The following is a 27,311-nucleotide window of genomic DNA, read 5'->3' as shown; positions in this document are numbered from 1 at the left end:
AAGGGCTTCACCCACTCCTCCCACCTGCGGAGCCACCAGCGAGTTCTGGAATTTTTTGAGGACGTAACTCTGAAGATGGACAAGGGAGATCCAGTAGATGTAGTGTACCTGGACTTTCAGAAAGCCTTTGATAAAGTCCCACATAGGAGGTCAGTGAGCGAAATTAGGGCGCATGGTATTGGGGGCAAAGTACTGACTTGGATTGAAAATTGATTGGCTGACAGGAAACAAAGAGTAGTGACAAACGATCCCTTTCGGAATGGCAGGTGGTAACCAGTGGGGTACAGCAGGGATCAATGCTGGGACTGCAGCTTTTTACAATATATATTAATGATATAGAAGATGGTATTAATAGTAATATTAGCAAATTTGCTGATGATACAAAACTGGGTGGCAGGGTGAAATGTGAGGAGGATGTCAGGAGATTACAGGGTGACCTGGACAGGTTAGGTGAGTGGACAGATACATGGCAGAAGCAGTTTAATGTGGATAAATGTATGGTTATCCACTTTGGTGGCAAGAACAGGAAGGCAGATTACTACCTAAATGGAGTCAAGTTAGGTAAAGGGGTAGTACAAAGAGATCTGGGTGTTCTTGAACACAGTCAATGAAGGCAAGCATGCAGGTACAGCAGGTAGTGAAGAAAGCTAATAGCATGCTGGCCTGGAATATTGTGTGCAGTTCTGGTCTCCAAATTTGAGGAAAGACATTCTGGCTATTGAGGGAGTGCAGCGTAGGTTCACGGGGTCAATTCTTTGAATAGAGGGACTATCTTATGTTGAAAGATTGGAGCGACTGGGCTTGTATACCCTTGAGTTTAGAAGACTGAGAGGGGATCTGATTGAGACGTATAAGATTATTAAAGGATTCGATACTCTGGAGGCAGGAAACATGTTTCCGCTGATGGGTGAGTCCCGAACCAGAGGACACAGCTTACAAATAAGGGATAGGCCATTTAGGACAATGATGAGGAGAACCTTCTTCACCCAGAGAGCGGTGGGTGTGTGGGATGCTCTGCCCCAGAAGGCAGTGGAGGCCCAGTCTCTGGATTCGTTTAAGAAAGAGTTGGATAGAGCTCTCAAGGATAGTGGAATCAAGGGTTATGGAGACAAGGCAGGAACAGGATACTGATTGAGGATGATCAGCCATGATCATAATGAATGGTAGTGCAGGTTCAAAGGGCAGAATGACCTACTCCTGTACGTATTGTCTATTGAGTTCACGTGCCATTGCAGGAGGATTGAAGGAGCGACGGCCGAGTGCCATTATCAACTGCACTATCAACCCAGTTCCGGGGATTCCCGGGGTTTGAATCCCGCCGAGGCAAATGGTGGGATTGGAATTCGGTCAGAAATTTGGAGTTCTGAATCTAATAATGAAACCATTTTTGGGGGAGAAACTGCGATCTAGTTTAGATTAGATTACGGGGTTTAGATTAGATTACATTACAGTGTGGAAACATGCCCTTCGGCCCAACAAGTCCACACCGACCCGCCGAAGCGCAACCCCACCCATACCCCTACATTTACCCCTTACCTACCACTACGGGCAATTTAGCATGGCCAATTCACCTGACCTGCACATCTTTGGACTGTGGGAGGAAACCGGAGCACCCGGAGGAAACCCACGCAGACACGGGGAGAACGTGCAAACTCCACACAGTCAGTCGCCTGAGGCGAGAATTGAACCCGGGTCTCTGGCGCTGTGAGACAGCAGTGCGAGCTAGTTCACTCATGTCCCTTTTAGGAAAGGAAACTGCCATTGTGGGAAAGGATTCACTCAGTCATGTCAACTGCATCCTTTATCTGGTCTGGCCTACACTTGACTCCAAACCCACAGCAGCATGGTTGACTCTTGACTGCCCCCCTTCATGGCAAATGTGTGGGAGTAACTTAAATGGATACAGTGTGTGGGTTGAATTTGCTGAGCGAGGCAATACTTCCTTCAGCTTAAGGCTATACCAAGGACCAATTATAAAGGGACAGCTCGGTGCTGACCAACAGTAAAGGAAGTGGAGTTAGGAGGAGTGTGTGAGCTTTGAGCTGTTTTAAGCAAAAGCTTCTTTTCATCCACTTTTTTTTTGCTGGGGAGGTCTGAAGCTGTAACAAAGTTGGGTGGCAATAAAGGTTACTTGAACTTAACCCCAGTCTCAGACTGTCAATGAAAGCTATGAGATCCAATAGGTTTTTGTTTTAAAGCTGCTCATTTCTTTCAACCCCTTGCACTAAGTTTCCAATATCGTATATCAGAAGGAGCAGTGAATGAGTAGCTAATATCGTTAGAAATTGTAAATTTTTCATCTCTGCAGGTATTGCATCGTTTCATCGACATTGTAAGGTTTACTGGCAGCACCGGGAAGTGTGGGATGAATTCACAAGAAACAAAATTAAAAATCATACAACACCAGGTTATAGTCCAACATGTTTATTTGGAAGCACTAACTTTCGTAACACTGCTCCTTCATCAGGTGTTTGTGGCGCAGGATCATAGGAGAATTTATAGCAAAAGATCGCAGTTTCATGCAACAGAAATGATATATTGTACAAACTTAGATTGTTGTGAATTCTTTCATCTTTTAGAATGGGTTGCAGGTTTTGGTTCATTAATATGTAAATCCCAGAACTTGTTTGAAGACACATTCTCGAGACAACTTAAGGTCTGTATCCCAATCTTGAGTGAGACTGGTTCTATTTCCAAAATAGGAATTTATAAAATCTCACATGGATTGACTGCCTGTAGATTGTATTTGGCTCAAAAAGCGCACAATGTATCTGCAAATACAAAATCACACCTAAGCCTTATATGTAAGTGAGCCCATCAATCCCTACTGACCACCCCCCCCCCTTAGACCATGCCAAACAGTAACCTCCACAGCAAATCCCTGAATTTAGAACACCCAATCCACTCTAAGCTGCACATCTTGGGAATAAATCAGAGCACCCAGAGATGGAGGGGGGGTGGGGGAGTGCAAACTCCACACAGACAATCACCCTGAGGGTGGGATCGAACTCAGGTCCCTGGCACTGTGAGGCAGCGGTGCTAACCACTGAGCTGCTGCCGCACCACCTACAGTCTTGGATTGAAGGAATCGATTGACTTCATTCCAGGATTGAAGGAATCGATTGGCTTCATGCCAGTCCTGGTGACACTCCAGCCCGTTTGGGGAATTAAATTTGCTTCCACAGAGTTTCCACGGTACAGGGGTCATTGCGTCTCAGCAGCTTCAACGATCCAAAGAAGGGCTCTCTACAGCGAGAACACTAATCCACATTTCGCTACAGAGTTAAAGTTCTCTGCACAGTCAGAACCCTGGAACACTCCCACGCAGGCTGCGTGTAATCACGGGGCTTCTCAAGTCACGTTGATGTTTGAAATAACTTCCTCTCCTGGATTCAAACGCTGCTGATATTCAGGCCCTGAGTAAATTTCTTGTGCACGCCTCTGCTAATACCTTGAGAAAACAGATCAGTGCTGTCAGTGCAGGGCAGGAAATAGGATAGGAGATTTCTAGTTTGTACCGAAACGTTTGTACAGAACAGCCTTCCCTATCTCCTACTCGAAATCTCTGTCTCCCATTTCCTCCACCTTTCAATGGATTCCAACTCGAATTCATCCTTCCATCCTCCTGATTTTGCCCAGCTCCCCTCACCGGAAAGCGCTGACTCTCGGTTCAGTTTCTTAGTCACTTCTTGCCATTCCCAGTATATTGCCCACATCTTTATTTAGTTTTTAAAACAGAAAGGCAGTGGTTTGCTGATGCCAGGATCTGAGGGTAATTGCGCTCACGCTCCAGATTCTCGTGTCATTCACAAAAATCTGCACTGCACATTTGCAAAGAAGGGGATGCTGGGAGTGGGTGGGACGCATTCACCAACTCCCCATTCAATCAAGACCCAATCATGCCCACATGGCCCCCTGTCTATTCTCTCTCGCTATCCCTAGCTTCCCCCCTCTCACACACATGCCATCCTCTCCGTCCATTCAATCTCCATACCCTCTTCCCCCTGTCTAGTCCAGTCTCTCGTCCACCCTCTGCCTTCCTCCATCCAGTCCCACTCCCCACACTCATTCTCTCTCTCCTCCCACTCTCTGCGCCCCTCCATTCTCTCTCTTCCCCCACCCTCTGCTCTCCATCCATTCCCTCTCTTTCCCCCCACCCTCTCCTAACATTCATTGTTGCTCTCTTTCTCCCTCACCCTCTTCCATTCTCTCCCTCCACACTCTGCACCCCCATTCTCTCTCTCTGACAAACGCTCTGCCCGCCCATCCTGTGCACCCCCAGGGTTTCTTTAACTCCAATGCTCAGTCCCCGTGTCCATTTCTCTCTCTCCATTCCCCCTAGCCTCTGATTCCCGTCCAATTTCTCTACCCGCACCCCCACTCTCATCCTTTCTTGTGCCTCGAGCCCTCTTTGATCACTGTCTTAGCCCTTCTAAGGATAAAGAGAGAGAGCGGATAGTGATGACTCTACCTGGGAGATGGGAGGGGGTGGTGTGAGAAATGGCTGATCTTTAACATTGAGAATCGCTAAAAAGATATTTTCAAAAACATCAGTAAAGGTTGAAAGCAAAGTCAGTTATTTTTAAAAAAAAAGCTCCAGACATTTTTCTGAAACTTGCATTGAAATCTGTGCAATTAGGCCACAGTTGAGGACAGGCTGTGAGGATGGAATGGCCAATTCCTCGTCTTGTGAAGTTGGTTCAGATTAATTAGAAATAGAGTCATAGAGTTGCAGAGCAGGGAAACAAACCTTTCGGTGCATGCCAACCACATATTCTAAATTAATCTGGTGATCCATTTGCCACCATTTGGCCCATATCTCTCTCAACCCTTCCTATTCATATACCCATCCAGATGCCTTTTAAATGTTGTAATTGTTCCAGCCTCGACCACTGTCTCTGGCAGCTCATTCCATACATATACCACGCTCTGCATGAAAATGTTACCAGTTCGGTCCCATTTAAACCTTTCCCCTCTCACCCTAAACCTATGCCCCTCCAGTTTTGGATTTCCTCGACCCGAGGGAAAAGACATTCAAAAATTGAGCAGCCAGACAAAATGCAAAAGGGATAAACTGTTGAGCCCCAGGAAAACAAAAGTGTGGCTCCAGCCTTTTTTTCTCTCCGATTGGCAGTTGGACCAGCATCTCGCATGTACGCTGGTGTCAGCAAAATACTGCACATGCTCTTTACTGTCAACGGAAACGGCTCGCAACATTCTTCTGATCGACCAATGGGAAGCTCTGAAGGACGGGAAGGAGTGTGGTCCTCCTGCCATTGAGAGCCTCCCCCCCTATTGTCGGACTGCGGAAGTTGGACCATGCGCTTGTGAAGGTGTTGCTGCTCCTCTCTCTATGAATTAAGATTTAACTTCATCCCAGACTGCAACTTCTTTCCTCTGTCCAACATCTGTGAGTACAACACACTCTTCTCACCCCCTTTTCCATTTTATTTTTTCACTCTGGTGTTCAGTTCTTGACTTGCAGCAAAGTTGGTTCAGCTCTGTGTCTTAATTGGCAACCACATGGTAAATGTAGTAACGCACTGTGAAGTTATAGCCTTTCCTATGAAATAAAAACAGAAAGGAGGTACATTGTTTAAATGGTGATATATTGGGATGTGGAGTCAGTGAGGACTACAAATACTGAAAATCAGAGTCGAAAATTGTGGCGCTGGAAAAGCACAGCTGGTCAGACAGCATCCGAGGTGCAGAACAGTCAACGTTTTGGGCAAAAGCCCTTCATCAGGAATGATGTGTGGATGTACAAACGTGCCTCAGCTACCTTCTGCTCAGGCTTTCTACTCCAGTCAATGCCAGTTGTCACATAGGTGCAGCAAGCAATCAGCAAGGCAAGTGGTATATTAGCAAGAGGAATTGAGTTCAAAGTGGGGGTGCCTTCCTGCAGTTAGGGAGATTTTGAATATATTCAAAGCTGAGTTCATCTGACTTTTGAATGTCAAAAATAGTTTTGGGGGAAGGCAAGAAATTTTGAAAAAAAAATTTATTAGAAACTTTTTCAAATCTCTCACAACACCACTATATACAAAAAAAGAACAATAACAAAATACAGAAAAATAGCAGTACAACAATGTCATATTATAATACTATTAATAATGAGCTACCTATGATTCTACTAGAACAAACTTAGCTTAAACTAAACTACAATCAAATTGAATAAAAATAAAATTAAACATAATTTAAGTTAAATTGAATTCTATCACATTACTTTATTCTATTTCACTCACCACACCTCCATTAAGGCTCCTATCCATGGGAGCACCAGTTATTGCACCTGTATTCCTTTCACCCAGCCTTGCCCTCCCAGGGCCCCATGAGCGCCCAGACTGATTCCCACAGTTATACCACGGCTCTAATTAATATTGCTGATCAGTCTGCATCAATATAATTTAGAAAGGGCTGCCACGTCTTGTAAAACTACTGTTTGGTGGTGCACCATATTTGTGAGGTCATCTTGGGGGGATGCTCCATCACCAGTATATGCCACCACATGAGCCCTGGGGTTTTTTTCCAACGTCCAATTAATTAAAATGTTATTCCTTGCACAGTGCATAAGAATGTTACAGTCTGTTCCTGTGTTCTCCGAGAGAAGACAAATTTGGCAACCCCCGAAGAAGAAATACCGGATTCACTTTAACTTCAATCCCCCAGGATGTCCTTCAGCTCCCTTACTATAGCACTCCAGCATCCCTGGATCTTACAACATGACCAATAGCAGTGTGTGAGTGCCTATACTAATTTTACATTTGGGATACCCTGGTGATACGCCTCTCTTGAACTTAGCTCGCCTCTCTGGCACCACATAAGCCCTGTGTAAAATCTTCAACTGCATGTCCTGTGCTTTGTTACATATTGAAGTTTTCCTTATATTTTCGCATATATCTTGCCATACTTCTAATGAAATATCTCATCCTAGCTCCCGATTCCACATCCTAGAGAGTCCCTCCACATCCCCTAAGGTACATCCCTTCTGTAAATGATACAACGTACTAATTGAAAGAGCGCCTGTACAGCAGAGTACTCTTTTCAAAAACATCAGTAAAGGTTGAAAGCAAAGTCAGTTATTTTTTAAAAAAAGCTCCACATTTGACCTGTAATGCTGAGCCAGGAGGGTGGTCTTCCTCTGTATATAATCCCTTAGTTGAAAGTACCGGAAAAGGTCCCTATTAGACAATGCATATTTCTGACTTAGCTGGCTAAATGACATCAAGACGTAACCCTCGAATAAATCTTCCCTACAGGAGATTCCCTTCTTCTCCCATGACTTAAAGCCTGAGTCCATTGCCCCAGGTTTAAATCCTTGGGGTGCCACCAGTGAGGTAATCAGTGAGGTCTTCAGCCAATTGCCCTTGTCTTGCCTCATTATCCTCCAGGCTTTCACTGGATTTAGAATGATTGTACTCTTACACTGCTCAGTCTCGGATTTCATCTTATCAATGAATAATAGATTAACTAGGGGACATCTCGACTGCAATGCTTCAACATCAAGCAAAATCGACCCGAGTCCCCTCGTTCCCAGTCACACACATATGCTAAGAAAGTGCTTATTTGATATCTCCAAGTCCAAAAGGTCCACTCCTCCTCACCCTGTGAGAGCTGCAATTTGCTAAACTTAATTAGGGGGAGGCTGCGACACCAAATAAAAGAACCTAGCCAACCATTGAACCTCACTAATACTCATCTGGGTAGCAACAACAGGAGCATTCTCATGGGGTACAACACAAGAGGAAGAACATTCATTTTAATCAGAGCTATTCGCCCTAACCATGATAATGGTAATCCGTCCCACCGCTGCAAATCCTGCTTTATCCTCTCCAGTAATTGTACATAGTTAGCTTTATACAGCTGGTGGAAGGCAGGGGTAATAAAAATTCCCAAATACAAAAACCCTTTGGACGACCATCTAAATAGGAACTGCATTCCATCCTTCAGATCAGGCACCTCCACTAATTCTCCCCCCACATCGGCATGGCTTCTGATTTTGTAAAGTTGACCCTGCAGCCCACAAAAACAGTCAAATAAATTAATTGTTTGAATCAGTCGAGGAACGGACTCCTCCAGATTGGCCAACAGCAAAAGGACATCATCAGCATATAGGGTAATCTTATGTTCCCCCATTCCCACTCCTGGCGCCACTATTTCAGGATCCCTTCTGATAGCCTCAGCTAATGGCTCAATTGCCAAAGTAAATAGCAGCAGTGAAAGAGGACACCCCTGTCGACTACCTCTTCCAGTATTAAAGTTAGCTGACTTAGTGCCATTTGTGATGACTGCTGCCTTAGGATCATTATACAACACCACCACCCATCTTGCAAAGGTTGTCCCCAGACCAAAGCGCTTGAGGACCCCAAACAGGAACAGCCATTCTATCTGGTCAAATGCCTTTTCTGCATCTAGGGAGGCCACCGAACCCAGGATCAACCTTTGCTGGCATACCTGCACCATGTTCAGTACCCTCCTGATATTGTTGGAGGAGCTACGGCCCTGAACAAAACCCATCTGATCTTCTTTCACAATACAGAACAACACCTTTTCCAACCTCAGGGCCAGTGTCTTGGGTAGAATTTTAATATCTACATTCAACAGTGAAATAGGTCTGTATGAAGCACATTCTTCGGGCTCTTTCCCCTTCTTTAAAATGAGGGAGATATTAGCCTCCCTAAGAGAGGGCGGAAGATAATCCTGTGCATATGAATAGCTATACATTCCCAGAGATGGCTCCACTCAGTGAATTCCTTATAGAATTCACTTGGGAATCCATCTGACCGCGGTGCTTTGCCACCTTGGAGATGCTTTGTTGCATCCTGCACCTCCTGTATCGTCATAGGCCCATTCAACAGGAAACCTGTTCCGCGTTTATACTAGGGAGGTGCAGGAACTCAAAAAAGGCCTGCATTCTCGCTGCACTGTGTTCATCTCCCTCCGACTGATATAACTCTGCAAAGTATTCCCTAAATCTAACATTCATCTTCTTCAACTCACGGGTAACTGTGCCAGCCTTCTCTCTAACAGACATAATAGATTGGGATGCATTTTTCTTTCTAGCCAGATATCTACGTGGCTTATCTCCAAATTCAAACAATCTTTGTTGAGCAAAGCAGACATTTTCTTTCCCAGTGTGTGCAATGAGTTGGGAGCAGCCCGGAGAGCTGCAGCTTGACCAGTGAAGGCCTATTATAATATACTTCCTCGGCTATCTGCAGACGGGTCTCCAACATCTGCTGTTGCTCCTTTCTCTGCGTCCTTCTAGTCGTTAAATAAAAAATAATCAGGCCTCATAAATATGCCTTAGTGGCCTCCTACAGTATTTCCGGATTACTGGCCGTACCCGAGTTGATATCCCAGAAGGCTCTGAACTCTTGTGATGTCCTCAACAAATTTGCTCTTCCTTAACAGGAATGGGTCCATGCACCAGTGCTGTGCATCCATTCCTCCACTCTTGATTTTACCATCTAAATACACTGGCACATGGTCCGAGACAGCTATTTCACAAGCCAATGTTCTGTCCAAGCAATCCAATGGCATTAAAAAGTGTCAGTTCCCATGTGGTACTTGTGTGGGTTGGGAGAGAAAGTAAAGTCTCTTCCATTAGGGTGGAGATGCCTCCACACATCCACTAATCCCAACTCCTCGCACATGTCCACCAACTGCTCAGATTGCGCAGGTGTACCTGCCTGGCCCCTTGGCACCCTGTCTCCCTCGGGATCTATTAGGCGATTAAAATCCTCTCCAATGACCATGCGGCGTACCCCAAGACTCATTAATTTAGCAACTACATCAATTAGAAATTTAAGAGGGTGCACCGGGGGTGGGGGGGACAATACACATTCAGGATTCCATACTCTTCTCCATGTATTAGAGCTTTAAGAATGACGGACAGTCCATGCTTGTCCTTAATTTGCTCAATTACCTGGAAAGAGAGGTTACTTCTTACCAGTATAGCCACTCCTCTACACTTGGAGCTAAAGGGGGAGAAGAATACCCTATCATAACCTCCTTGCTGCAGTTTCAGATGTTCCTTATCAGTTAAATGTGTCCACCCTTCCCTTCCTGAGGCTTGACAGCACCTTCTTTCTTTTTAATGGAAGAATGACTCCCTTTTACATTCCAGGTGCACCGCCTGAACGAATCAGTAGACATGGCCATCCAGGGAAGCCCATGGTTTCCCAAGAGAAGGAAGCATATCTGAGGTGCGGTGAGCAAGAAAGACATTAGCTCTATAAAGTCTAAAAACTGTTCCTATTAAAAACTACTATAAATAAAAATCTAACCACCACATATAACTTAAGCAAATGCTCAAATAACCTCCAATTATGTAGAGATGTCTCCCCCCGCCCCAACCCCCACCATTGCCACAATGCTGGCTCCTTCCCACTGAGGCTGTGCCCCAAACTCCAGGCAATTCACATATTGAAAAAAAACATGTTATTTACATTCTGAGAGTTAACAACGGTTGCCCATCTCCCCAAACCCCTTCTCCATACATCTTAAGCACAGGTATAGCCACCCCCAATCCAAAAACAAAAGGACAGCAGTAAAAGAAAGGCCCCAGACAATACCTAACTGACCGATATACTAAATAATTCCAGTTTTACGTCAAGGCAGTACGTATAAAGCCGATAACCACAAAAAAGGGGCAAAAAAGTAGCATTGTCTGTAATGATGTACCTCCCGCCTTCACCCCGACTCAATTTCTTTAAGTCAGAGAATTCACAAAGTCCTTCGCCTTTTCTGCTGTATCAAAATTATATACGGTACCTCCATGAGTGAAACGCAATATGGTCAGGGACCTCAAGGAATATTGTATGTTCAGATCCATTAATTTTCTCTTAACTTCATCAAATGCCCTTTTCTTAATCCAGGCTCCTGAGAAGTCCTGAAAATATATTATTCTTGAGCCTTTGTGCATTAAAGCCTGTGGATCTCTTCCCAGTCTTCTTGCTGTTTCAATCACGAACTGTTTTTCTTTATAATGCAAAAAGCGCATTAGGACCACGCGGGGCTGCAGGTCCGACTTGGACCTGCACATTGCGATCCGGTGTGTCCGCTCCACACTCAACGGGCCCGATTCCAACTCCAGCCCCAGGAATCCAATCAGGTCTTCGCCTTCCTCGCATTCCGAAAGACCCACGAGCTGTAAGATTTTTCTTCTACTTAGTTTTCCAGGTCGTCCACTTGCTCCTGAAGGATCCGAACCTGGTCTTCCAGCGTTTAGATCCCTCCTCCTGATGCCACGGTCCTCTCCTCCGCTGCCTATTCTATTCGGGCCAACATTTGAATTTCCTGACCATGCTTTTCCAGCGTGGCAGATAGTGGTTCCACCGCTGCTTCAATCTTATCTCAGAGTTTGGCAAACTCTGAGAGTAACTGCTACTGTCCCATTAAACCCAAAGGGTATGCCCTGGGAGTTTGAGCAATGGCTCCAGGCGCTCCCGATGCAGTAGGGGAGTGCCCTGCCTGCTGCACCCCTGTCGGCCCCTTTCCTTCATTTGCTTTCATTCTGGTCCTAAAGCTGTCAAACCACAATTATAGCAGCTCCAGACGTTCAGTAAGTTTATATCAGCAATTCTTTTCTCCTACGGATGGTTAATGAGGTGGGGGGGAGGGGTAAAAGTCCACCTTGCCAGGGGTATGGCACAGAGCCCACCATAGCAGACCACTCAAACCACCGCCATCTTGGATTTCGAAGAAAATGGTTTTAAGACCAGTACAGAACAGCTATAGGGTCATACAGCACACAAACAGACCCTTCGGTCCAACTGGTCTATGCTGACTATGTTCTCAAAACCAACTCGTCCCATCTGCCAGTGATTGGCCCATATACCTCCGAACCTTTCCTATTCATGTCCATTTCCAAATGTCTTTGAAACATCGTCACTGTACATGCATCCACTACTTCCTCTGGACACCCATTCTACACACAAACCACTCTGTGTGGAAAAAATGGAGCTCTTCATGTCTTTTTAAAATCTTTCTCCTCTCCCCTTCAAAATTTGCTCCCAAATCGTGAAAGCCCCACCCTAGGGAAAGGATACCAGCCTTTCACCTCATCTGTACCCTTCATGATATTATAATCCTCTATAAGGTCACCTCTCAATCTCCTCTGCTCCAGTGAAAGAAAACCCAATCTATCCACCTGGCTGTAGGTATATTCATATTCAGTTATGATGTGTTCAATGTTGGTGCAGGCTCAAATGGCCAACTCCTGCCCCCAATTCTCTCACTCTGTGTCCAGGACAGCATTAGGAGATTGGGAAAGGGGAGGGATAGATATCTTGTTTGTTTTTATTTTTAAAATGCACTTGATTCCCACAAATAAAATCAACAGGTACAAGTACAGCACATGCAGTATTCCTCATTGCAGCTTCAAGGTTTTGTGTCCTCTTCTTCCGCGTTGGCTCCAGCACATTCGGCTTCCATCCCCCGCCCCCCCCCCCCCCCCCACCCCCACCAAGAGCCGTTGATGCTTCCATTGTTTATAAAATCAAGAGAGGGATGGATAGGGTAAATAGACAAGGTCTTTTCTCTGGGAGTGTAGAACTATAGAGTAATAGGTTTAGGGTGAGGTGGCCCGGGGAGGGGGCGAGGAATTTAAAAGGAACCTAAGGGGCAATTCATGCAGGAGATGGCGCGTGTAAGGAAAGAGATGCCAGAGGAAGTAGTAGATGCTTGTATAATTATGACACATTTAAAAGGCATCTGGATAGGTTTATGAATAGGAAGCGTTTAGAGGGATATGGGCCAAATGCTGGCAAATGAGACCAGATTCGGTGGCGATATCTGGTCAGCATAGACCAGTTCGACGAAAGGACCTGTTTCTGTGCTGTATATCTAGATGACTCTGGTTTGCCACGCCAGTCTGTTCAATTTCTCTCTGGTGTCATAGTCTTGATGTCTCATTCTAAAACTCCCCCACCCCATGGGGGCATGTTAACCATTTTGTGTCTGATTGGTTGCCAAGAAGTTGCATTGCAGGTTCATCCTGAATTTACACACTATATTTTTACTTCCAAAAATCAGACCTGCTCACTCTCAACAGTATCCCAATGTCGTGGAAGATATTAATTTTCAGGTGGAGATATCCAAAATTTAGAGAGGTGTCAGTTGTGACTGTTTTGCTCTTCTGTCCCTGTCAGATCCTGAATCAGCACTTTCAGGAGAATTAGAATGGAGTGAGAACAGAGGGAGAGAGAGAGAGAGAAGGATGGTGCTTTCAGTTTTGTGGAATAACAAAAGAAAAGAATGTTTTGCAGAAAGTAGAATTGCTTGTTCTGAATTTCTACCCTGGACTGACAGTGATGACTTTTGTAATCTCTTTTCAGAGTATTTGATCTGAAGATGAAGTTTCAAAATCAACAGATGAAAGGCTTATGCCTGAACCATTCACTCTCCGGCTCCTCAGATGCTGCCTGACCTACAGTTTTCGACTCTGATTCTCCAGCATTTGTGAGTCACTCAATCCACCGGGACTGCAACAATTTTCAACTGTGATCCAATTGGTTCCTGTTTCAGTACGTTTTCAGCATCAGTGGGACTGGAAGAGAGACCCTGCTGTTGCAGCAACGCACTGAGTGTGGAGCCTGAAACAGTTATCTGGCCTGGAAAGAGGAATTCAAGGCAGGGAGGGGACATACACGCGTTTGTGTGCAACTGTAGCTTCAGCCATGGAGAAACCATGGAAGTGTGGCGACTGCGGGAAAGGCTTCCGTGTCCAGTCTGCCCTGGAGACACATTGGCGCAGTCACACCAGGGAGAAGCCATTCTCCTGTCCTGAGTGCAGGAAGGCCTTCAGTGATTCCTCTGCCCTGCTGAGGCACCGGCGGGTGCACACAGGGGAGAGGCCCTTCCGCTGCCCTGAGTGCAGGAAGAGCTTCAGCGATTCCTCCGCCCAGCTGAGGCACTTGCGGGTTCACACAGGGGAGAAGCCCTTCAGCTGCCTCAAGTGTGGGAAGGCCTTCAGCGATTCCTCCGCCCTGATGAGGCACCAGCGGGTGCACACAGGGGAGAGGCCCTTCCGCTGCCCCGATTGTGGGAAGGTTTCACTGGCTCCTCCCACCTCGTGATTCACCGGCGGGTCCACACCGGTGAGAAGCCCTTCCCCTGCCCCAAATGTGGGAAGGCCTTCAGTGATTCCTCTGACCTGCTGGCCCACCGGCGGGTCCACACCGGCGAGAGGCCGTTCACCTGCTCTGTCTGCGGGAAGTGCTTTACACGCTCTTCCGACCTGCTGAAGCACCAGCGGGTCCACACTGGGGAAAGGCACTTCAGCTGCTCTGTGTGCGGGAAGGGCTTTACCCAGGCCTCCCACCTGCTGACACACCGGTGGGTACACACTGGGGAGAGGCCATTCACCTGCCTCGAGTGCGGGAAGGGATTTGCTGTCTCCTCCACTCTACTGACGCACCAGCGGGTCCACACTGGGGAGAGGCCGTTTGCCTGTCCCGAGTGTGGGCAGCGGTTTACAATGTCCTGCAGCTTGAACAAGCACCAGCGGAGGCACCAATGCTCCCAACAATCAGATTCTGCCGGTAACGCTGCTGAGGGTCACCCCCGATACTGAACCTCCTGCCCTTTCTGACAGTGGGGGTAGTGGGAGAGTTGGTAGGCTTTTTTGTTTTCTACTGGGGGAGTGGGGGGGAAGGGGTGGTGGTGGCTCAGTGTTTGCACTGCTGCCTCATAGCGCCAGGGACCCAGATTTAATTCCATCCTCAGGGTGACTGTCTGTGTGGCGTTTGCATGTAATTCCCCCTGTGCCTGCGTGGGTTTCCTCTGCGTGTTGCAGTGTCTTCTCAAAGTCCAAACGTGCGCATGTTTGGGCGAATTGGCCAAGCTAAATAGTCCCATAGTGTTCAGGAATGTGTAGGTGTGGTGCATTAGTTAGGGGTAAGTGCAGAGTGATAGGGTAAGAGAATGTGTCTGGGTGAGTTACTCTTCAAAGGGTCGCTCTGAACTTGTTGGGCAGAAGGGCCCGTTTCCACACTGTAGTGGCTCTATGTTTCTATGAACCTTGCTTCCAGTGGGCGCTGCTGCTCATTGAGCCCAGGACCCACACAAACCTACGACCACAAGACCACTGGAGCAGAAGTTAGGATATTTTGACCTATCGAATCTGCTCCACCATTTATTGAGACAAAATAAAAAACTGCAGATGCTGGAATCTAAAATAGACAAACAGGAGGCTGGGCACAACAAGGCAGGCAACACCAGGAGGTGGAGAAGTCAGCATTTCAGGTATTATCCCTCAGGACTGAAGAAGGGTTCCACCCGAAACGTTAACATCTCCATCAGAAATGATTTATCAGGATGTTGTTAGAACTAGAGGGCATAGGTTTAGAGTGAGAGGGGAAAGATTTAAAAGGGACCTAAAGGGAAAACTTTTCATGCAGAGTGTGGTGCGTGTATGGAATAAGCTGCCAGAGGAAGTGGAGGAGGCTGGTAGAATTACAGAATTTAAAAGACATTTGGTTGGGGACATGAATAGAAAGGGTTAGAGAGATTTGGGCCAAGTGCTGGCAAATGGGACTAGATTAATTTAGAATATCTGGTCAGCGTGCACGAGTTGGACTGAAGGATCTGTTTCCGCGCTGTACCTCTCTATGACTACCGGTCCTGATGTACGTTTAGAATTGAGTAACTTTGAATAACTCAATCTGGTTGAATTCACCTCCTGGAAGGTTTCAAATGAACCCCTCCAAGCGATATGAGTTAACTACGCCGAGTTGGATAAAGTATCCCATCAAGTTCAACACGAATGCGCAGTTGAAGAAGTCAGAGGTCACACAACACCAGGTTACATCCAACAGGTTTATTTGAAATCCCAAGCTTTGGGAGCATTGCTCCTTCATCAGTGCTGCTCCTTCATCACTTCACCTGATGAAGGAACAGTGCTTCGAAAGCTCATGAGTTCAAATCAATCTATTGGGATTCTCACCTGGTGTTGTGTGACTTCTGACCTGTCCACCCCCAGCACCTCCGCATCAGAGTTGACGAATGAGATCAGATTTTATTCAGCATGATTTAGTGAGATATTCATCTGGATGTCCTTATGCCTGAAACATCGATTCTCCTGCGCCTCGGGTGCTGCCTGACCTGCTGTGCTTTTCCAGCACCACACTCTCAACTCTGATCTCCAGCATTTGCAGTCCTCACTTTCTCCAGGTTCATGTGGAAACTCAACACTGTCAGAGTTACAAAGAGACGCCAGTCATCGAGTACTATAGCACAGAGACAGGCCCTTCAGCCCAAACCGATCCATGCTGACCAGAATGTTTGTCAACACTAACCTCATTTCCCTGCACTTGGCCCATATCCTTCTAAAGCTTTCCTATCCATGTATTTGTTGAAACGCCTTTTCAATGTTGTTAATGTACCTGCTTCAACCACTTCCACTGGCAGCTGTTTCCCCAGGCGAACTACACTCTGTAAATATTTTGCCCCACATCTTTTCTTCCATCTTTCTCCTCTCACCATAAAAACGCGTCCTTGCTCTTGAAATCCTCCCCCTCGGGAAGAGACAGCTATCATTAAGCCAACTCTACCCCTCATGGTTTGAAAATATTGCCTCTCAACTTCCTCTGCTCCAGTGGAAAAACATCCCAGCCTATCCAGCCTAAATTCTAATTTGATAATAATGGCAGTGATGATTTTGGCTGTGTGTGTGTGTCAAGGATCTCTCATTTCTAAGCCAATGCTGTGCCTCTTAAGTTCACCTGATCTTGAAACGAATGGCACCCCATTCACTTAAGATGTCCATGTTTTCTGTGTAAAGTCGTTCCTGGTCAGGAAATAGACAGTGGTGTCTTATATTCCCGTAGACTTCTTGTGACCGGGTTCATATGCTCTGTTTTGAGATGTATGAGTAAATCATCAGATCAAAAGATTAATGCAGCCCTTTATTCATGTCTCATTATTAAAAACACTTTCTCCATTTACAGATGTGATTGAGAAGCTTCTCCCAATGAATCTTTGACTGATAACCGCATTTGTCAGGCTTTTGAAAGTCACTGCAGCTCTGTGACAGCACAGGGGAGGGCTCTTTCAGACACAACGCGTCATGCAGAAAATTCTCCCACATTAGTCGAGCAAAGTTGACGTCTTTTTAAGACATTGTGAAACTTGAAAGGGTTCAGAAACGGTTTGGAAGGATGTTGCCAGGGTTGCAAGGTTTGAGCTACAGGGAGAGGCTGAATACGCTGGTACTATTCTCCCTGAAGCTTTAGAGTCAGCCAGAAACATCCGTTGAATCAGGAAACATCTCTTCCTGCAGCAGCTTCAGACAGACTGCTTGCCAAAACCAAAACCAGGGGAAAAGAATGGAACAACTGCCCTTTCATTGTAGAAGTGTTTCAGAAAAATAAAATGTCAAACCCTTTTCCCGGATTGTTGCCTTAGCCAGTACCTGTTAACCATTTGCGAAAACCTTAATCCTAGATGAATGGGAAGCCTTTTGCAACCCCTCCTGAAAATAAACCAATAACGTAATCTTCTTAAAGGAGCAACATGATCACAACAAAAAGCACTTGAACTGAAACATTTGTAACAAAAGGCTGTACAGTTAGCAGGACAAGAAAACAGGTTTTCTCTTTCACCAATCAATTTAAATCAGCCCCATTGGCTACCAAAAATTTATTAAATTTAAATCCTAAAGTTTTGACAATCCTATCATAAAGAATTGGCGCTCTCAGTCATCTGTGTATTAGATAAAGCATCATTTAGAAAAACAGAGCAGGACATTCCTGACAGAGGAATTGGAGGAGGCATCCCCGACAGAAAACGGCGCAGAATATTCCGGAAGACACATAACCTGGTTGTAATCTGAGAGATTAAATTCTATTTTGTGCTATCTGAGTGGGACATGTATTGATTGAACAGCCTACCAGAAGAATCTTGATTTATTCCAGAATACTCAGTAGTTAGGAAGGATTTATTCAGTTTCTTAGTAGTTTTGTTCATTTGTTCACCGTGAGAGTTGGTTAAATAAATTGCTAATTGTCGGTTGTAAAGTGTCAGGGATTTACTTTTTACACTACAGCAGGTTACACCACTTATCACACTGACTTTACAGATTAAAGGGCAACGTGCCACTCTTTGAATGTTTCAGTTTGAGATCTTGGTGAGTCGGGGGGGTGGGGGTGGGGGGGGGGGGGGGGGGGGGGGGCGGGGGTTCAGCCTTCGCTTTGTAACAGTATTGATGATATTCTCTTGAATGCAATGGAGTCAATATTAATCCCAGTGTGGTTGTGGGTGAATCACCTTAATTTGGCTCCTGACTCAGAAACCGCACAGAGAATCAATTGCTGAAACCATGATTTGCACTTTATTGCACGTGGCAACCACAAATAAAACCTCTCAAGTTCATTCAGCTTCACCCCACCCTTAACTTGGCTATCACCCAGTTGATGGCTGAATTTAACTGGGTTTCCACCGACAGTGCCCATCTCTGGAAGTATCCAAGGGTTTGATGCAGTATTATTCTTCTAAGTACTGCTGCTGCTGTATCATTCTGGAGTTGAATTTTGGTGGCGTTTCCTCAATTTCAAATCTGTGGTGTGACATTTTTTTAAGACTCTAACATCACCTCACATTGCTGGAGACCTCAGGTCTGTAGTTTACCTTCTTATCCTTGAGGGTTAGCTGTCTGTTTGAAACAGCCTGCCCTGCATTAACCCCTCTAGGTCAGGGCTTTCCTTCTACAGGCAGAATTAATTGTCGTTTTGTCACACCATTGTAAAATAACATTATCTTACCTATCCCAAGAAACAACTTATTGTGTTGCCTCCTTCTTCCCAGGGATGGTTAACAAGCCATTTATCGTATTGAATCTGCTCTGGCCATTCAATCATGGCTGATGTGTTTCTTAACCCCATTCTCCCTGTAACCTTTGAACCCCTTGATACTCAAGAATGAGTGAATGGTGGAGCAGACTCAATGGGCGGAATGGCCTAATTTCACTTCCTGTGGTGTCACAGTTTCTCGTCAGCCCTTTCGTGTCTTGCTCCAGAAAGTGTTATTGTTGACTCGTGATGTTTGGGAAGCTCTGGTGTTTACAGGTGCACACCACGCTCCTCTCTGCCTCCTCCTCAGCCTTCAAGTAAAGGGAAGACCTTTTAGAACAGAAATAAGGAGAACTTCAGACAGAGAGTGGTAATCTATGGATTTAACTGCCCCAGAAGGCTGTGGAGGCCAGATCATTGAATATATTTAAGATGGGGATAACTAGGTTCTTGAGTATCAAGAGGATCAAAGGTTATGGGGAGAATGGGGTTGAGAAACTTATCAGCCATGATTGAATGGTGGAGCAGACTCGATGGGCTGAATGGCATAATTTCTGCTCCTATAGTCTTATGATATGCTGATGTGTGGAGGGGTGAGGATGGGGGAAAAGAGATAAAGAGGGGAATACAATTAAGGTGAAGTTGGATACAGATACATAGGAAATACACGAATTGTACGATAAATTTCAAACCACATAGAAGCACTGGCATACAGAGGGATCTGGCCATATAGATCTCCAAAAATGGCAATACAGGCGGGTAACGTGATCAAGAAGGCACACAGCACGTTTGCCTTGAGTGTAAGAGTTGGCGAGTTATGTTACAGCTATTTATGCCAGTCACATTCAGAATATTGCATGCAGTTCTGGTCGCCACACTACCGGAAGGACATGGATGCTCTGGGGAGAGGGTATAGAGAAGGTTCACGAGGACATTGCCTGGCCTGGAGGTCTCATTATGAGAAGAGATGTGATAAACCTGGATTATTTTCTCTGTAAAGATGGAGGCGGAGGGATGACCTCAACAAAATGATGAGACACACAGGTTGGTTGGACGGGGGCGGCATGGTGGCTCAATCATTAACACTGATGCCTCACAGCGCCAGGGAAACTGGTTCGATTTCAGTCTCAGGCGACTGGCTGTGTGCAGTTTGCACATTCTCCCTGTGTCGATATGGCTTTCCTTCGGTTTCCTCTCACAATCCAAATGTGTAGGTTAGGGTGGAGTGGCTATGCTAAATTACCCACTGCCCAGGGATTGGCAGGTTACGTTGGATTGTCCGTGCTTAAATTGCCCCACAGTGTTTAGGAATGTGAAAGTTAGGTGCATTAGTCAGGGGTAAATGTCGAGTAATAGGGGTAGGGAAATGGGTCTGTGTGGATTATTCTTTGGATGTTTGATGTTAGACCAGATAGTCTGTTAGATACTCAGAGGCTCCCCGGGTGGAAACGTCAACTACAAGAGGGCACAAGTTCAAGGCGAGAGGGGGACAGTCTGGGGAAGAATTGAAAGGGAAGAGTTTTCACACAGTTGGATGGTAGATGCCTGGAATGCACTGCCAGTGGACGTAGTGGAAAGAGGCACCTTAGCAACACTTAAGTTGTATCTGGATAGACACATGAATGGGAGGTGAATACAGGGACAGAAACCATGCATCGGCAATAAATAGAAGGTGTAAGTTAGGATTAAGACTTGGCACAGGCTTGGGCAGGGAGGGGGTAGGGGGTAAAGTGAACTTTCAAAAAGCAGGGGATACCTGTATGCTGATGAAGGGGTGGGTGGAGGCTCAGGTGGAGCATAAACACTGACAGAGGCTAATTGGATCGACTGTGCTGGAGACTCAATGGAACAGAGACGAATGTATCTATTTCAGATCTACCTGCACTTCAGCCGCTTCTGTGGACTGTTTCTGTAGGGAAGGTGCAATCGCAGGCTCAGAGAGCATCAGCCCCCACTGGAAGTAAAGTGGGTGAGAGAGCGGCCATTCAGCATAAAGGAACCCCTTACCCCTCCCACTTCACCCACTAAACAGGGTTCATGATGTGACTCTCAGCAGCGGTAACAGCAGAATCCAACCCGAATCCCTGCGCCATCTCACTTGTGAAGTTGCTGGTGTCTCCACAAGTTGCACGACTGGGTGAAGCCCTTCCCACACACTGGACAGGTGAACGGCCGCTCCTTGGTGTGGATGCGCTGGTGTTTGCGCATGGTGGAGGAATCGCAGAAGTCATTGCTCCACATGGGACAGGTGAACGGCTTCTCCCCAGTGTAGACGCGGAAGCTGAGCATCAGGTGATACGACTGGATGTAACCCTTCCCGCACACGGAGCAGGAAAACGGTTTCTCCCCGGTGTGCATCCGCTGGTGCGGCAGCAGGTGGTGTGACTGAGTTAAGCCCTGCCAACACACGGGGCAGATGAACGGGTTCTTGCTGGTGTGGACACACTGGTGGGCCAGGAGGTGGTGTAACTGAGTGAAGCCCTTCCTGCAGAGAGCAAGTGAACAGCCGCTGCCCGGTGTGCAAACGCCAATGAATGTCCAGCACAGATGGCGAAGGGAAACCATTCCCACACTCCCCACATTTCCACGGTTTCTCCATGGTGCAGGTGCCCTCGTCTGTCTCAGACTTTAACAATCAGTTGAAAACTCGCTCACGCTTACAGCATGTGTGTGGTGTTACTGGTGAACCCGCTGATAATTGGAACACTCTCATTCAGTCTGTAAAGCTTGTTCCAGTCACTGCTCTGGTGTGTGGGTATGTGAGACTCTTAGAGTTTCCAGTCACACTGACGTTTAAAACCTAACTAAGCTGACAGACCTTCGCCCCTTCAATATCTACGTCCTCGTGAATCAAGTGATTGTCAGACTTTGATATGATGTTTGGTCTGAGATTTCCGCTGCCAAATTCTTCTCTTGTAATATTCCAGTGAATTGATTGCAAAGGTCATCACAGTCAGTCCATGATAGAAAATCTGAACGTAATTCTAGTTACTGTGGAACATTCTTTCCTCTCAATCCCAAAGATCTTTGTGTAGATCTATATGTAACTGTAAACCAACAGGGTTATGGGGCAGACTGCATATCTCCACGAAGAGTTCACATGGACTCAAGTTGCTGAATGTACCTCTGTAGTGCAGTATTGACACTCTTACTGAAGATCTACAATATGCTGCAGTTCGATATTACAAGCCCAGAAACAACTGCAAATCAGACAAGGTCTTTTCAGAAGTTGGACCATGAAATTCTGAAGCTGCTGCTGCTCTTTCTCTCTCTCACACACAATGAAGATTGATCTTCACCCAGACTGCAACTTCCTTCCTCTGTCCAAATATTTGTGAACACATCCCTTTTTTTGAAGGATGGCATGTTTCCTGATCATCACAATTAAAGGGGTGTCTTCCCCCTGATATGCAAAGAGATAGTCAGTCAGGGGAGGGCAGGGTCACGTCTTGTGTTGTTGTGTGGAATCTGTGACAGCTGCAACAATTCATCCCAACTCCTGTACTCAGTACTTTGACTGATGAAAGCAAGCATGCCGAAAGTCTTCTTCACTGCCCTGTCTACCCATGACTCCACTTTCTAGGAGCTATGAACCTGCACCCCTACATCTCTTGGTTCGAAATACTGCATATGAAACAGATTTGGTGCTTATCTCGACTCTAATTCGGTATTTTATACTGAATGCCATGACTGATGAAGGCCAGTGTGCCAAAAGATTTCTACCTGTGACTCCATTTTCAGAGAACTGTGATCCTGTACTCCAAGATCCCTCTGTTCCACTACACTCCTTAAGGTCCTGCCATTCACCATGAAATTCCTACCTTGATTTGACTATACAAAATGTAAGACCTCACACTTATCTATATTAAACTCCATTTGCCATTAACCTTAAACCTATGCCCTCTAATTTTGGACTCCCCCACCCAAGGGAAAATACCTTGCCTATTTACACTACCCATGCCCCTCATGATTTTATAAATGTCTTTAATGTCACCCCTCAGCCTCCAAAGCTCCAGGGAAAATAGCTCCAGTCTATTCAACCTCTTCCTGTAGCTCAAACCCTCCAACCCTGGCAGCATCCTTGTAAATGTTTTATGACCCTTTCAAGTTTCACAACACCCTTCCTGTAGCAGAAAGCACAGAAATTGCATGAGGTATTGCAACAATGATGGAACCAATGTCCTCTCTGAAGAGGATTTTAAACAATATGAAGAACAACAAGCAAATCAGGTCAGTTGGGCATGACTTTCCCATAGCAGTTTGTTTTGGTTGTCCTTCATTAACCTATGCTTTAAAATATATAAGAAAATATTTTGAGGGATGGGATTGTTGCTAGCACGTCCAACATTTGCTCCCCATCCCTCATGGCCTTTGGACTGAGCAATTGGCTTCATGCGAGAAGGCAGTTGAGAGTCAACCACATTGTAGTAGGTCTGGAGTCATGTGGTGTGAGCGTGCGCACGCGTGTGTAGGGTTGTGAGTGGTAGATTTCCCTCCCTAAAAGTACACTTTCACAACACTCTGTCATGACTGGACAAAAACAACAGTTCTGGCAGCATCTATGAGGAGACGACAGTGTTACTGTTTTGAGTCCGGTGGCCTTTCAAAATTAGGCTGTATTCAAAACATTAACTGTTTTCTTTCCACAGATGCTGCCAGACCTGCTGCATTTCCCCAGCAATTGTGCCTTTTGTTGCTGATCTCCAACAGCTGCAATGCATTGTCTTAGCCAATAATGGTTTCCTGGTTGCCAGTACAGAGACAAACTCTCACTTCCAGATCTTTTTATTCGTTGAAAATAAAGTCCACTAGCATCCATGATGGGATTTTAATTTTTGTTCTCAGAAGAGCGAGATCTCTGGGCTACTTAACCAGTATCACTAGATCACAATCTTCCCTTCACTGACAGTGACATTGACAATCTTGTCCTGAATATTTTTCTTTATTCATTCATGGAACGTGACACTTGGTCTCCCAAAAAATAACCAAGTGCCAATTCAGAGGGCAGTTAAGAGTCAACCACATGACTTTGGACCAAAAGTGACACATTCACCAAACTGGAAAGGACTGAAGATTTCCTTCCTTAAAAAAAAGGTTATTAGTGAACAAGATAGGTACTTATGACAATTGATAAGATCACCAAAGCAGCGATAAGTTTATATTCCAGATACATAAATTGATTTCAAATTGCATCGGGGACATAGCAGCATCAATTTGAAACTCCAGATGTTAATACCAGTAACAATGCCCAAATGCCACCAACTCCCTACAATCTCTAGGCTTCCCAACACTGACTGGTCTGTAATTGCCAGTTGCCTCCTTTTCCTCCTTACTATTTACTATTCAATTCAGCCCATTGAGTTGACTCTGCCATTTATTCAGATCACGATTATTCTGGGAAACATTACTCCATTTTGCTGCCATTTCCCCATAATCCTCAATTCGCTTACTGATTAAAAAAAAACTATCTCAGCCTTGAATGCACGTAACAACCCAGGCTCAAAAGCCCTCTGGAATATCAAGTTCCACAGATTTACTGCCCTCAGGGGAAATTCCTATCTGTCCTAAACATGCAATCTCCTATTTGGAGGTTACTTCCTCTGGTCCCAGACTCACCCACTTTTCCACGTCGAGCCTGTCAAGTCTCCTCAGAATCTTGTACGTGACAATAAGGTTACCTCTAATTCTTCTAACTTCTAATAAGCACAGGCCCAACCTATTCAGTTCTCCTCATAAGACATTCTTTCCATCCCTGGTATCATCATGGTCAACCTTCTCTGGACTGCCTCCAATGCCAATATATCTTTCCTCAGGTAAAAGGCCCTAAACTGTTCACAGTATTCAGTTGTGGCCTGACTAATGCCTTACATAGGTTCACTATGACCTCCCTACATTTCTACTCTATTGAAAAGGCCAACCTCCCATTTGCCTCCCTATTACTCACTGAAATTGGATGAAGAGATTCGTGGACGTGATTCCAAATCCCTCTGTTCTAAAGCTTTCTCCATTTAATATTCAGTTCTTCACCTCCTGACAAACTGCATTACCTCATTTTCCCATCTGCCAAGTTTTCGCTCATTTGCTTAACCTGTCTATATCCCTCTCCAGATATCTAATGTCATCCTCACCACCTGCTTTCACATCAACTGTCTCTTCTGCAAATTTAGCAATAGTACCTTCACTTTACTTATCCAAGTAATTCGTATATATATTGTAAATAATGTTGGCCCCAGCGCTGATCCCTGTGGTACACCACGAGTTACAAGTTGTCATCCTGAACATGCCCCTTACCACAACTGTGGTAGTTAGCCAATCCTCTATCCATGCTCACATACAGCCTCCCAACACCGTGGGCGCTTTGCTTAATATTTCATGAGATGTGAATATCATTGGCTGTGCCAACAACTCTTCCCAAACTGACCTTGAAAAGGTGGTGCTGAACTGCCTCTTAAATTGCTTCACAAATATGGTGTGGACTGCAACAATATTCAGGAGTGAGTTCCAGCATTTTGGTCAATAACAAAGAAACAATGCGATACATCTTGCAGTCGGAATCCTGTGTGGACACTTGTTTGTTCTTGGTGGTTGAGGTCATGACTTGGAAGGTGCTTTTGAATAACCACCACTCATGCAATCAAGCCAGACTGATAGATTGTGGCCCGAGACTCTGCCATTTTGACTTCCCTCATCAATCTACATTCTTTCCACCGAAGTTTCAGTCTCAAACCGCCACGCAATGCCATCTGTTACGGCTTAAAAGATAAGAATATACATGATTATCAACCGTATTTTGGGTTGTATAAATCTTTGCCTGCCAGAATTATTTTCCAAAAGACTATAATTAAACTGGGTGACTGCATGAAATGGTTTGTTGGTCAGACTATAATCATCATCCTCAAAGGAGACAATGCCAGTAATACCATTGAACTCGTCTTTTTGTTTAAAAAGCACAAGTTCTTGATTTACTTTTACAACTTACTGGCATTCACACCTGCATATTCAATGTCAAACTCAGACAACATAAATGAAATTACACCATTAATTTTGTTTTACAACAAACCAACAGTTTAATTAATAATACAGTGAATACCAAGGCTGATTAATGCGAAATTAAATTTGAGTGAAAATGTAAAATCGAGATGTGAGATAACAAATGGGGGAAGGGCAGAAGGCAAGAAATGCAGCATCACAGAAGGTGCTCCTCCAGGGAGTGTATTTTACCAACTACAACTGCTCAATATAAACAAACACTCTGACATGATCGTCTGGTTTTAATGTAAACCATACTCCCATACAGGAGGTACCATTTAAATAAGTTAATAGATACAAGCCTTGAGCAAATCCAGCCTACAGCCGGGCCCCCCGCTTCTTGGAGCTCGGAGAGGAGTTCCCACTCATTCATTCAACAAGAGGCGGAGGGTACAGTGGTCGTGTCTCATGTTGAGGAGGAAGCTGTTTCCTCTCATTCAACAGAAGAGGACCTATTTACGAGAGTTTTTTTTTTGTGTGGTGCAGCTGTAGTCTCCCATAGAGCCCTGAGGCTCAGGTTCAAATCCCACTGCTCCAGTGTGTGTAATAACATTACTTCCCAAGTCACGTGCCAATTGGCGTAGGGATAAGAAAATTAGGGAAGTAAACACGTCAACCTGTTCAATGCTATCTCCAATCATTTCACTTCCTGTCCCATTCGTACTCCAGTGAGCCCAGCCTCGTTTAACGAATGTTCTTTTTGAGAAGTTTAATCGGGCATTTTTGCACAAGTCAAGTAAAGAAAGCCGGGATCTCTCGCAAGACTGCGCGGGAGACAACAATTGTAATTCTCGGCGGGGAGGCTGAATTATGAATTCACTAATAGCCTCGCCTAAGCGATGGCGGAGCCCACGACAATGCCTGTGTCTGTGGCGCAATTGGTTAACGCGTTTGGTTACAACCCGAAATGTTGGTGGTTCGAATCCACCCAGTGGTGATGTTTTCGCTGTCCTTTCTTGGCTTCGAAGTTTAACGCTTTTAATGGGGTCAGGAAAATGTTCCCCAAACGGAAATCGTCTCCACAAAGGGGATTCTGAATTGAATTCATGTCTAACGTAAGGGACGGCGGATGCTAAGAAGCCGAGACAAAAAGAGAAACTCGACAGGTTTGACAGTACCTCTGGGAGAAAACAGAATTCTGAAATATTGTCTCTGATTCTCCTCCTGCAATTTCTAGTTTTGTTTTTAACTGAAAGTTCATTTCATCTTTTAGGATGAAACACCTAAATATCTGCAAACACCGTGTGCAGATACTTAACCCGTTCGAAACACTGTGAAGTGATTGGATTCAAACAAACTCTGCAATGATTCACTCTTTCTCAGCTCCACAGGCAGACAGACCTGGGAAGTGAAGCTGTCAGTGTGGTTCTGTATTCGTGGGCCGAGTGGTTCATGCGATGGACATGAAATCCGTTGCGGTTTCCCCACGCAGGTGTGAACCCTGCCGAGTACAAAATGAGAAATGTCGTCGAAAAGAAAGGGAGCTGGCTC

General features: G+C 45.4%; 1 pseudogene; it reads left to right on the top strand.

Annotated features, from left to right (window-relative positions):
• Positions 1-13,064: 13,064 nt before the first annotated feature.
• The window catches only part of LOC148143639 (uncharacterized), a 245,236-nt pseudogene continuing 230,989 nt past the window's right edge, over positions 13,065-27,311 (top strand).

This window comes from Chiloscyllium plagiosum, unplaced genomic scaffold, assembly GCF_037043375.1.
Source record: "Chiloscyllium plagiosum isolate Xiang-an unplaced genomic scaffold, Cpla_swu_hap1 HiC_scaffold_27, whole genome shotgun sequence".
NCBI classification, from domain to species: Eukaryota; Metazoa; Chordata; class Chondrichthyes; order Orectolobiformes; family Hemiscylliidae; genus Chiloscyllium; species Chiloscyllium plagiosum.
This window is presented reverse-complemented; position numbering and strand designations above follow the sequence as displayed.